At 37.0% G+C, this 12,363-nt stretch overlaps 1 long non-coding RNA gene across 1 annotated transcript in view; it reads right to left on the bottom strand.

The window, feature by feature from the left end:
- Positions 1-12,354, bottom strand: part of LOC131403073 (uncharacterized) — a 141,202-nt gene extending 128,848 nt beyond the window's left edge. The window contains exon 1 of the long non-coding RNA XR_009219196.1: positions 12,325-12,354. This is a non-coding gene — a long non-coding RNA (uncharacterized LOC131403073). The remainder of the gene's footprint in view (positions 1-12,324) is intronic.
- Between the last annotated feature and the right edge of the window lie 9 nt (positions 12,355-12,363).

The following is a 12,363-nucleotide window of genomic DNA, read 5'->3' as shown; positions in this document are numbered from 1 at the left end:
CGAAAAAAAGGGACATTGCTCCTCCCGGCCTGTTGTGCATTCTCAGACCTGAAGCTGTAAAACTTCTAGAAGAAAACATAGGTGAAGAGGTTCCCCAACATTGGTCTTGGGAATGATTTTGTGGATAGCCCACCAAAACCGAAAACAACAAAAGAAAAAATCAACAAATGGGACTACATCAAACTTAAAAGCTTCTGACCAGCAAAAGAAACAACTAATAAAATCAAAAGGTTGGGAGAAAAATTTTACAAACCACGTATCAGATAAAGGGTTAAATATCCAAAATTCATAAAAAACTTTTACAACCCATAAGAAAATTTATAAAGAACTCATACAACCCAATAAGAAAAAAGCAATCAAATCGAAAAATGGGCAAAAGACTAAGTAGACATCTGTCCAAAGAAGACATCCAAATGGCCACCACATACATGAGAAGGAGATCAATGTCACTAATCATCATGGAAATGCAAATCAAGACCACAAAAAGCTATCATCTCACACGTGTAAGGATGGTGATCATCAAAGAGACAAGAGATACTAAGTGTTGGCATGGATGTGAAGAAAAGGGAACCCTTGTGCGCTGTTCATCGGAATTTAAATTGGTGCGGCCACTATGGAAATGATAGTGGAGGTTCTTGAAAAAATTAAAAATAGATACACTTCAGTGTATTTATCCGAGAAAAATGAAAACACTAACTTGAAAAGATATATGCACCCCTGTGATTATTACAGCATTATTTATATAGCTAAGATATGGAAACAACCTAAATGTCCATCAATAGATGAATGGATAAAGAAAATGTAGTATGGGCCGGCCTGGTGGCGTAGTGGTTAAGTGCATGTGTTCTGTTGTGGTAGCCTGGGGTTCAGATTCTGGGAGCGCACTGCCTCACCACTTGTCAGGCCATGTTGTGATGGAGTCCCATACAAAGTGGAGGAAGATGGGTACGGATGTTAGCCCAGGGCCAGTCTTCCTCAGCAAAAAGAGGAGGATTGGCACATGTTAGCACAGGGCTGATCTTCCTCACAAAAAAAAGGAAAGAAAATGTGGTACATATTTACAATGGAATATTATTCAGCAATAAGAAAGAGAAAATCTTGCCATTTGCAATGTCATGTATGGACCTTGAGGTCATTATGCTAAGTGAAATTACCGAGACAGAGAAAGACAAATACCATTTGATCTCAGTTATACATACAATCTGGCTCTTCAGTTTCTCACCAAACTGCCACTGACAGGCAGAATTGAGTACCGGTTTTCTTTTTTTCTTTTTTTTTTTTGTGAGGGAGATCAGCCCTGAGCTAACATCCGTGCTAATCCTCCTCTTTTTGCTGAGGTAAACCAGCTCTGAGCTAACATCTATTGCCATTCCTCCTCCTTTTTTTCTTCCCCAAAGCTCCCAGTAGATAGTTGTATGTCATAGTTGCACATGCTTCTAGTTGCTGTATGTGGGACGCAGCCTCAGCATGTCCAGAGAAGCGGTGCGTCAGTGTCTGCCCGAGATATGAACCCGGGCCGCCAATAGCGGAGCTTGCGCACTTAACCACTAAGCCACAGGGTCAGCGCCAACATCTGTCTCTTCTTCATATGTGTCTGTCTACATGTATGTTATATGTGCACGGTATTTTACCTCTGGAGGGTATGGTCAAAATTAAGAGCTCTATTCAGTTAACTTGAAGTAAGTGCTTAGAAAAGTTATTTCTAAATCCAAATGTTTTTCCAGTTAAAATGATATGAAATAATATTTGGTAAATAAAAGCTTATTTAAGCTTGTTAGTTTTCAGCATTGGATATAACACAGACATACAGACTTTCTTTGTCAGATAGACAATCCTGATGAAGAACAAATTGATGAACTCACACTTCTCAATTTCAAGATTAATTACAAAGTCAAGAGACTGTGCTATTTTACAATACTAGAATAATCAAGAGACAGTGATATTTTAAAATGAATAGACACAGAGGTAAATGAAAAAACACGGAAAGTCCACACATAGACCTCTGCAAGTACAGACAACTTGATCTTGGTCATAACAATAAATGCACTCCAACATAAAAAATAATAGATTCTTAGTCTTTAGTGTTTTAGTCTCTAGTCATCATCAACCATGATGATGATACAAAAGGACGACCCTAAGGAAATAAATGAACAAAGACACAAATTTTGCACCTTAGAAATAAATGTACTCAAAATCACTCATCAACTTAAATATAAAATACAAAACTATAAAATTCATGCTGGGAAATAAGAGAAAATATTCATGATTTATAGTTTGATGATTTGTTTTCATATACAACACAAAAAACACAATCCATGAAGAAAAGAATTAATCATGTGGACTTGGTTAAATTTAAATTATCCAATCTGGGAAAGACAGCATTCACAGAGTGGAAATACAATCTCCTGACTAAGATAATACATTTGTAAAACACATATCTGCCGAAAACCTTGCATGCAAATTATTCAAAGAACCAGTCAAACGCTGCAACAAGAAAACAAACTCCCCAAATTAAAATAAATAGACCAAAATATGAATAGACAAGTTACCAAAAAATATATATATACATGGGAAATAAGCAAATATAAATTGCTCATCAACAAGGAATTATTGGAAAATAAAATCCATTGTGCATTAAGAAAAAGCAAATTAAAACACCAATAAGATACTCTACTCTTCTAGTAGAATAGCTAAAAACTCAAAACTGACAATACCAATTACTGGTGTGGATGTGGGACAATAGGAAATCTCATTCATTGCTGATAGGAATACACATAGTATAACCTCTTAAGGAGACATCTTGCTAATTATTGTGAACCTAAGTACAGTGTCACTATATGATGCACCAATTGTGCACCAGTGTATTTCTCCAACTACCGTGAAAATATACATCCACACACAGACCCCCTAAGAACATCTAAAAAGCAACTTTATTCACAATGACCAAAACCTAGGAGGAACCAGTGTCCCTTGGGTGAATGACAACCAAGTGTGGGACACTGGGTGAAGATGCTTGAGGAACACATGGGCTATAGGCACAGGGTAAGGAAACACACGAGTTCAGACAGGGCCTAGAGGAACAGTAGATGAAAACAATGGTTGTCTAGATGGGCTGGAGGCATAGAGAATGCAGACAAACACGAGCTGGCATGGGCTGAAGCACAGCTGAGAGGCACACTCAGGGATGGAAAGGGATGCAGACACATGGAGTGAGAGAGACATGTGAGGTCTGGTATCAAACGTGAGCACAGGAGATAGAGACACTCGAGGAAAGATATCCGCTGCAAGTATGTGAGAGAATGAAATTAGGTGTCTGACATGGGTTTTAGAGAGATGGAATGGAGACTCATATGGGTTGCCATGGGCTACAGGAACAAGGGATGGAGACTTTTGAGAGGTGGTATGGACAGAGGGGAGAGAAAACCTTGACAACACAAAAGATCAGACGTGGGCTGCAATCATATGAGAGGGTGACACTGGACAGAAGATATCAGCTTCAGGCAGAGGGATGGAGACACACGAAGGCTGGCATTGTTGCAAGCTCATGGGCTGGAGATCCTATGGGACCGACATGGCTTGCAGCACAGAGTTTAGAAATACACTAGAGAAGACAACACATACCAGCTACATCTGTGCTTAGAAGGCAATGGTGTGTAGCCTTAAATGAATGTATGAATATGGAAGAAAGACAGGAAATCCATAATCTCAGCTTCTGTCTTAAGAATTAAAAGAAAATCACACTGGAAAAACTACATAATGGAAACAATAATAAAGATAAGAATCAATGAAATAGAAAAATATTAAAGAAACAAATCAGGCTAAAAGTTATTTTTAAAAATATTAATAAAGTTAATAAACCACTAGCAAAACTGATTAAGGAAAAAAAAAGAAATGAAACACAAATCACCAGTTTCAGAAATCAAATAAGAGTTTTTGTGCCCAACGTGGGGCTACACTGGTTGGCAAGTTGAGTTCTCTGGCTGGAAGAACTGCCTTCTCCATGGATTACTGCAGCAGATGAAATACTGGAACCCCTGACTAAAGCCGGCAAAATGTAAGATTTCTTACCACGTCAGCCTCCTGGAATCTCTACCTGTGGAGTCTGGTGGAAGGAAGTGGTGAGAAATTTTTTCTCTTTCTAAATTTAGATTGGCAGGAGAAAATATTTGGGAAACTAGTTACTTGTGCTTTTAGTGACTCTGGTGAATTTGATAGCGTACTCTTGGTTTTGACCTTGATACATTTTCCTCCCAGAGATAGTCTCTGTTTTTCTCTTTGGTCTTTGTCTTTTGTATTGTGTGTCATAAGAAGGAAATACCATAGTGTAGGACACAGGCATAGGCCCTATAAGCTTACTGTCCGGGCTGGCCCCCCAGACTGGTGAGTTTGCGGGTCTCACCAGACTGGCGTCTATTTAGACAAACTTTGCTGTGGGTTAATATGCACATGAAGTGAAGGCCATTGCCAAGGGCATTTTGGAAGCCAAAAATGCCGCAAATTTGGTGGGCACGGGTCGAGCAGTTAAGAGCCATTAGGGCGCTCGCCACTTTCAGAAGACTCCCATGACAGGATAATTTGGGTCACAGAACAGGGTAGATGACACAGGTCCCCCGCCAACTGCAAGAAAATGTCCATGCAACGACGAGGTACTCTGTAAAGCACACAGTCCCCAACCCCATGGCACCTCCCTCCCAGGTATTATTCTGACTCCAAGAGACCTAAGGCGTGGCTAAAGCTGTCATTGTGCCCATAAGAAAAAAACCGGATGAGGTTTTTCCTTCTGTCTTGTTCTGTGTCCTGAGACAACTTGGCTTTGTGACCAGTGAGAATATTCTCCTTGTTCTCCATCATACGGAAGGTGCATTTACCGGGGTGCCCCTTGGTGGCCAGTTGAGTAGACTAGGGTTCTGAACTGTCTCATTGTCTGGCTGTGCCAAGCTCTCAGGGGAGTTTGTCATAAAGGGCCCAGTCCATAAGGGCTTTTGTCGTCTTAACCTTCGTTGCTTGTTACTGCTGGAAAAATCCCATTCCAATATCGCCTGCCCGGTGTCACAGATTAGCGGGTCTGTGACTGGAGGCGTCCCACACTATTGTGGGAGACCGGAGACACCGTTTTCACTACACCATCCTTACCGCCCGTGCAATGAAGGTCTTTACTTTCTCTGAATATCTTTGGGAGTGAATTCTGTGGATCATAGGGGTTACATCATCTGCGCTCTCACCAGGGACGCCTCTTGCGTCCATGGTAAAAATTTATTCTAAGTGTGGAAAGTTACCTCCGGGTCTTTCCTTAAAAAGGCATTTATTGGATCGAGTCACTATTGGAATAAATACACAAATTAAGATCCTACACGTCAATGGCCCGACGACAGATCCTTTGAATTGAGAAAACTTCTAAATTGGGGGAAAAAAAATATTTTTGAGAGCTCTGACACAATTGTTTAATTGGTCCGTAAAAAAGGCCAGAAAAAGGAAGGGAAAAATTTAAATAGCCTTAAGACCTTGACTCAGGTTACAATTGAATTGAGAACATGTAAAAGTGTAAGTGTTGATAAGATTATAAAGGTTAGAATGTTTGAGCTAATTTTATATAAAGAGGTTACATCAACTTTGCCTCAGTATGTTTTAAAATGTCTGACTGGGAATGCTTTCCTTGTCCAAAATTAGAAGACCAAGACCTATTGATAAAAATCTTAATGATAACTGTGTTTAAAGGTATAAGAGGTGATGAAATTTATATGAACTTTTGTAGAAAAAAATGATGTTATTTCTATTACAGAACTGGTTAACAAAAATAGTAATTTAAATGATGGCTAATTTTATCTAATGTCTTATGAAGTCTTATAGGCAATCTAAATAATTATTGGGAACAAGTAACTAAATAGTTGTGAAAAAGATGAATGTTGGGTGAACTTTAAATAATAATTATGTGTTACGGTGGTTACAGCTTCCAAAATCTTTTTGGTGACTTAAAACTTTAGAGTTTTGCTAAATTTTGTGATAAAAATTCACTAACATCATTTCCAAATAAGATAATATATTAGACATTGATTGGTAAATGTACGTTTGTCTACTTTTGTCTTTTCGTTACAGGAAAACTAAAAGGTGTTTTGGGTCTATTGGTAAACGTGTTTTATTAAAAGATTGTACTACAAAGTAACATATTTCTAGAAGTTATGAAGTGTTTATAAATTTTCCAAGCCACAATATACTAATGTAAAAGAAAGTTTATAATGGTTTACTTAGTTTTTACTTACAAATTGGGGTTTCTAAGAGTTAAAATTTCTAATTAGTATATGTGATTGAAGTTACTAAATATTAAGAAAATTGTGTCTGTGCACAAGGAAAGTAAGATGTATAAAGAAGGAACAAAGAATGGAAATATTTTATTTGATTGATTAAGAAAGATAAACTTGTCTTCAAGTACTAGGAGGGAAAAAGAAAGACATGGGACAAATTCTAAATGTAAAAAGAAAGTTATAGGTTTGTGGAAGAGGAATTCTGGAAAAGAAGTTTTTGTATGGTCAAGTTGGCTAAGATTGAAATGAATTTAATTAAGTAAATGAGTTTTAATATCAGAAGGAATCTGGTACAAAATTATAATTTGGTCTTCTTTCACTTAAAAGGATAATATTCTTGAACTTGATAAAGAGGTTATAAAAGATTTTTCTTTACCTTTGGGTAAGTCTACCTAAAAGACAGAAAAAAAAACTGTTAAAATAATTTCCTGTGTTCAAAAGACTGAGGTCTCTCTATTAAGGTTTTCGGACTGTTAATGCTCTCTTTGCTTTAACCTTTTCTATTTTTGACAAGCTCCCCCAAATTCATATCTTAAATAAAGTCATTTTTTTACTTTTTTTCTTTGAGAATTTTCAAAGGGCCCTGGAACTTCTCAAAGAAATTTGCTCTCTTCCTATAAGGGGAAAGATACTAAATTTATTAGGCTTATCCAGTATGTTAAATTACATGGAAAGCATTGTCAGACAAGTGATGATAAGTCTGCTTAGGTGTTATTATGTGGGCAAATGTTATTGACATAGGTGTTTTAAAATTGTATAACATTACTGAAATTCTGATCTGTCCTGATTATCAGTCATAATTCTGGTTATTATTATTTTAAAGTGTTGTATGTCACAAAATTAACCAAATTTCTCTGTCAATTGTCATTTTGATGTCTTGTTGTTTACAGACTTATTTCTTTGCTCTAATGCTTTTGCAAAATATTTCGACTTCAGAAAAATTCATGGAAAGGACTCTGACATTTACACAGGAGTACAGGTTTCTGACAAACTTTCTGATCATAAAACTGAACCTGGTAAGAAATTACATAAATCTGATGCAAAGAGTGAAAACTTCATGAAGCTGCTAACAGAAAGATTGTGATCAAGAATGGATTACACAGGACTGAATGAACTGATAAGGATAATTATAATTTTTATGATTTTTCATTTGATGTATTGCTGAATTTTTAATGTTTTGTTTTTTCAGAGTTAAGGAAAACTTTTTCTCTTTTCTCCTGAGCTAGCTATGACTTATAACAATTTGGTAAATTACATTTTTGTAAGTAAAATTGAAATATTTCTCTTTTTCTCTCTATCTGATTCCTCGAATTTGGAAACCCTTAGTAAGTGAGTATTGTTGTTTTCATGGCAATATAGTAATTTGCATAAGTTCAATAAGAATCTGTTCTCCTTATAACAGGACACAATTGGAAACACCGGTTATATTACCAAGGCTGTGACTGGAACATCATATTTGCGATATAACCATACAGGTTTTGAGGAATGAAGACTGGACTTTATGGAAGAAAACCACGTGGAAATATTGGCCTGGTACCTTATATTCCAAGCAGCATTTACCAGGATAAGTAAAGAATGTCACTTATCTGGCAAACACAAGGAACCTCGAAATATTTTGGGGGAACCTCAGAAGAGAGGAATTCACCCAAACCTGTAGGTATTACAGGCAAAGTCTGATGACAAAATCCTTGGTTTGGCTTTTCTGGCCTGGAGAGGCCTTTAATGTTCAATCTGAGATTCCTTATAAAAAGTTCCAGCAAAGCAGATTTAAAAGAGCCTATGTGAGCAATTGTTATTCTTGCTGTAATTATGTAAATAATTGGGCCAACACTATTGGAACTAGACATTTGCGAACTACTTAGTTTTAATTTGTCTGTATTTGATAAAAATGAGGGTGATCTTAGAAAGAAAAATTATATTTCAGTAAAAACTATAGTGTAAATTTGCAGATATTAGATCCTAGTTTTGTTAATTGTCTTTTAAGCTTTTTGTTTTATATCTGTTGACTGGGCTGGACCCTGATTTCTTATAGTCTCCTAAAATATCTGGCTACAGATGTCCAAACTAACGTTTTTCATTTTTTCCATCATTTTCATTTGGAATCACTAAAAACTGAACCTGCCCTTTTTCCTGAAGCCTTACAAACTGAAGCTGATGGACTTGATATAAACTTAAGAGATTACTCGATGACATCATCAGAGACATTTTAAACTGCAAAAGATGCTTTGATGCTGACATCTAAAAATCTTCTTAACTAGCTGTTCCCTATACTCAGAAACTGCTTTACAACTTGCTCTAACCATTAACCTTGTTTTTCTTTCGTTTACATAGAAATGCTTCCATTAAATACTTGATTGCTTGCTTCCACAATATAGGCATAACCTTGAGAGCCCACCTGCATCACTACCTTCTAAAATGAACTGATCTATTATCAGGACTAAGAAATGTGTTCAGTGAGATGAAACAATCTACCAACTCAGCTTCTGGACTATGAAACTTCTTTAATTTTCAAAAGGATTGTGAAACTTCTTGGGAAGTTTCAGAGGAGGGAACTGATGGTGCTCAGGGCAAGTTACCCCAGGAGGCAGCACTCTGGTATGCAGATTATTTCTAACTGAAGACAATAAGGACTCAGAGAACTCAGGAAGAATATTTGAGTTTCCCTGCCCAAACTGCCTAAAGAATTTAAAACAAAAGATCTGTTTCAGGAAGGAGTTATTATCATGATGGCTGTAAAGATAATGTAGGATAGAGGTTACAACAGGAAAGGCACCAAGCCCCTTTTATCAAAAACTCTATCTCTCCCTGACCACATAATCTATAGATGACTCTGAGAAGAGTTGTCATGCAAACATTTGCATTTCTATCTCCATGTGAGTTACCTCTTGCCCTCTGAGGTCCAAGACCATTACCCACCCCCAACACCTTCCTCGTCTTTAACTGCAATACTTAAGGGGGCAGCTTAGACAGAGGGACGAGCTGCTCATTTCTGAGTTTCTCCCATGTATACATGTTATTAAACTTGGTATTATTTTCTCCTGCTAAAAAAAAAAAAGAAATCAAATAAGAAGTATTCTCTACATAATGCTTAAATCTTAACGAGATACACCATTTTGTGAAATACTTAGGACTGTGAATTAGACAACAAAGGTCAAAATTCACTTTATAAAAAACCAATGTACTGAAACTGACACAAAAAATAACATAAAATAGTGAAACTCACATATCTACTAAATAAATTGAATTGTTAAAACGTCAAGTCAACTAACCAACATAAAGAACAAACACTTTCCACAAGCAAAACTCTAGGTCTGGGACTATTAACTATTCCAGACAATAGAGGGAGGAAGGAAGGAAAGGTTCAGATTCCAGATTAGACTGAACACAAAACTAATAGAGATTTCATTCACATTGAATACAATACAGAGAAGATTCTTTACCACACAGGACCTCTGAAGTCATCTTTCCACTATACTACCCAATAAGTTGAACCTAGAGACGAACTGGAGAAAAAAAGCACTATACTTATTAAATATTTTTAACACAGTAAAGAAACTGAGGTTATCTAAACTGAAGAGGAAAATGCTAATAGGTGACAATTACCATCTTCAATGTATGAGGAAGTCCAGAGAAGGCTAAATTTAAAAAGTGGATATAAAGTGAAAATTATTTAAATAACACAAAGAAAAATTTTATATGGCAAAGTAATATAGCAGACAATCAACCAATAAATAAAAAAACAATTAATGTATATCATTGATTAGAGCTATTAATAATCAACAGAACTGGTTTCTGGAGGTTGTAGAGTCTTTGTCCCTGGAAACTTCTCAGAAACAAACATTAAGCCATTTTTCCTGGGTAGACTTTAAACCTTCTCCTGCTGGGGCTCAAGATCCCTTCAAGTTTCTTCTGTAATTTTAATCTACTGTTAAATTAAATGAGAGAAGGCATGGTGAGATCAATTATGAGTGTGCTCTGGGGGGTTCCTTAGAGGAGTTGTGGAGAAAGAGTAAACACACCTGGGATCCCGTAGGGTTCTGAGAAGCAAAGAAATAAAAGTATGTAAAGGGCTTGATACATATTGGGACCTTAGTAAATAACCATTGTTATCAGTAATAATTTGTTTCCAATAGTGTAGATAAAGTTGGCTATTCTGTCAAAAAAACCTCACTCAAAAATATCTTAATTGACTGAGGATTAAATACTCAAAGCTGGCTTTGTTTTTAATATTCTTTCCTAGCCAGGTAGGGCTCAAGGGAAGCAAGCAAAAGAATTGTGTGACACTTAGGAGAGGCACAAACCCTGAACTCAGAGTAATGTTTGCTTTAGCCCCTGAAAATTCAGGAGCCTCTAGATCCAAAAGCCAACACATTCAAGTTGTTGGTGAATCTTGATTACGATTTTGATACTTTTGGCTGTCTGCTCGAGCAAAGCATCCTTTGAAACCTAGGGTTTCTAAGCCGGTGATTCTCAATGTGTGGCTGGTCAGCAGCATCACCTGGGAAACGGTCAGAGATGTAAATTCTCGGGTCCCCCCATCCTACTGGATCACAAACTCTGGGATGGGCTCAGCACTCTGTGTTGTAGGGGACCTCCACACGGTTCTAATGCACACTGGAGTTCAGGAACCTCTGTCTTAGGAGAAGCCAGTCCTAAGTACAACATAGGGTTAGCAAAGATTCCTCTCTCACGAGGGCTTCTCCTGAGGCCCCATGGCCAAAATAAGGATTCCCCTTTATGGCCATAGGAAGAACTCCTAAGGCTCAACTCCAGGCAGCCATCTTCAGGAATTTTTCCAATATGACCAGGAGCTCTGAAATTTGGATTCAAAAAAGAAAAAAATATAAAAAATTGATTCAACATTCAAGAAATTTTCCTACTTCAGGTTGAGTGTGAAGTACCTGAAATAGAGAAAATTTTCCCAGAACACTGATCTGTCATTTCTTGATGGAAACCACCGAGATCTTTCAGTGGAACTAAACAATGACCAGGAAGGTTATGGTTAGTCTGATGTGTAAGAGGAGGAAGAAAACACAAAGATAAAGGAAACAAACAAAGAAACAAACAAGAGAGATGGAGAGTAAGGAAGGGAGATAGAAACAGCGACCATCAGTCAGAGGTAGTGAGAGGAGGGGGAAAGGAAATAGAAGATGCAGAAGGAGAGAAGCAGGTGCCGCTCGGTAGGAAACACACCTGTTGATACTGTGCACGTGTGGCTTTCATAGAAAGGTGTAAGGTTTCTAAAAAGCAAAGAAAATAAAAACAAATCCATCCAATTTAGTAATTTGTCCTAAATTTAATTGATCAGGTCTGATCACTCTGATGTCTTCCTTCTCCTTTATTTCATCCATGTCTCAAATTCTATGTCCTGCCCTTGTCTAAGGCTTCAGAAACACACCACAATTCAAACCTTCACAAGGTGAACTTTTTAAATCATTTCAACTTCTTCCTTGCCCTTCTGCACAAAATAGATGCCCTACAGTGTTATCTTACCTGTCGGTGCCTTACAAAAAAAATTTTTAAAAACTTTATTCTTAAAAGTACAGTTTTAGATTTACAGAGAATTGAACAGATAGTACATAGATCTCCATACACCCACCACACTGCCTCTCTCCTCTCTCCCAAGCCCCGTTTCCCCTATTATTAACACCTTGCATTAGTGTGATACGTTTGTTACAATGAATGAACAATATTGAAACGTTGTTATGAACTACAGTCTCTAGTTTAAGGGTCACACTTTGTGTTGTACAGTTCCATGGGTTTTGACACACATATAGTGACATGTAGCCACCATTATGCACAGAACAGTCTCACTACCCTAAAAATCCTCTGAGCATCAGATTAGCTCTTAGTCGCTTTTTAATATATTAACAATTGTCAGAATAACATAAATTTTTATGATGAAAAATGTCCCACAAGTGCTAAGTTTTGTTAGTCTCACTATTATGATCACTATTAGAAATAATGAAAAAAATGAACCCCTATATAAATAGAAAATTCGTAGAATTTTAAAGATAAAAAAGACCTGTAAGATTAGGAAATCCCACATTCTTCAAGACTCTGC

Source organism: Diceros bicornis, unplaced genomic scaffold, assembly GCF_020826845.1.
Source record: "Diceros bicornis minor isolate mBicDic1 unplaced genomic scaffold, mDicBic1.mat.cur scaffold_54_ctg1, whole genome shotgun sequence".
In the NCBI taxonomy this organism is placed as follows: domain Eukaryota; kingdom Metazoa; phylum Chordata; class Mammalia; order Perissodactyla; family Rhinocerotidae; genus Diceros; species Diceros bicornis.
This window is presented reverse-complemented; position numbering and strand designations above follow the sequence as displayed.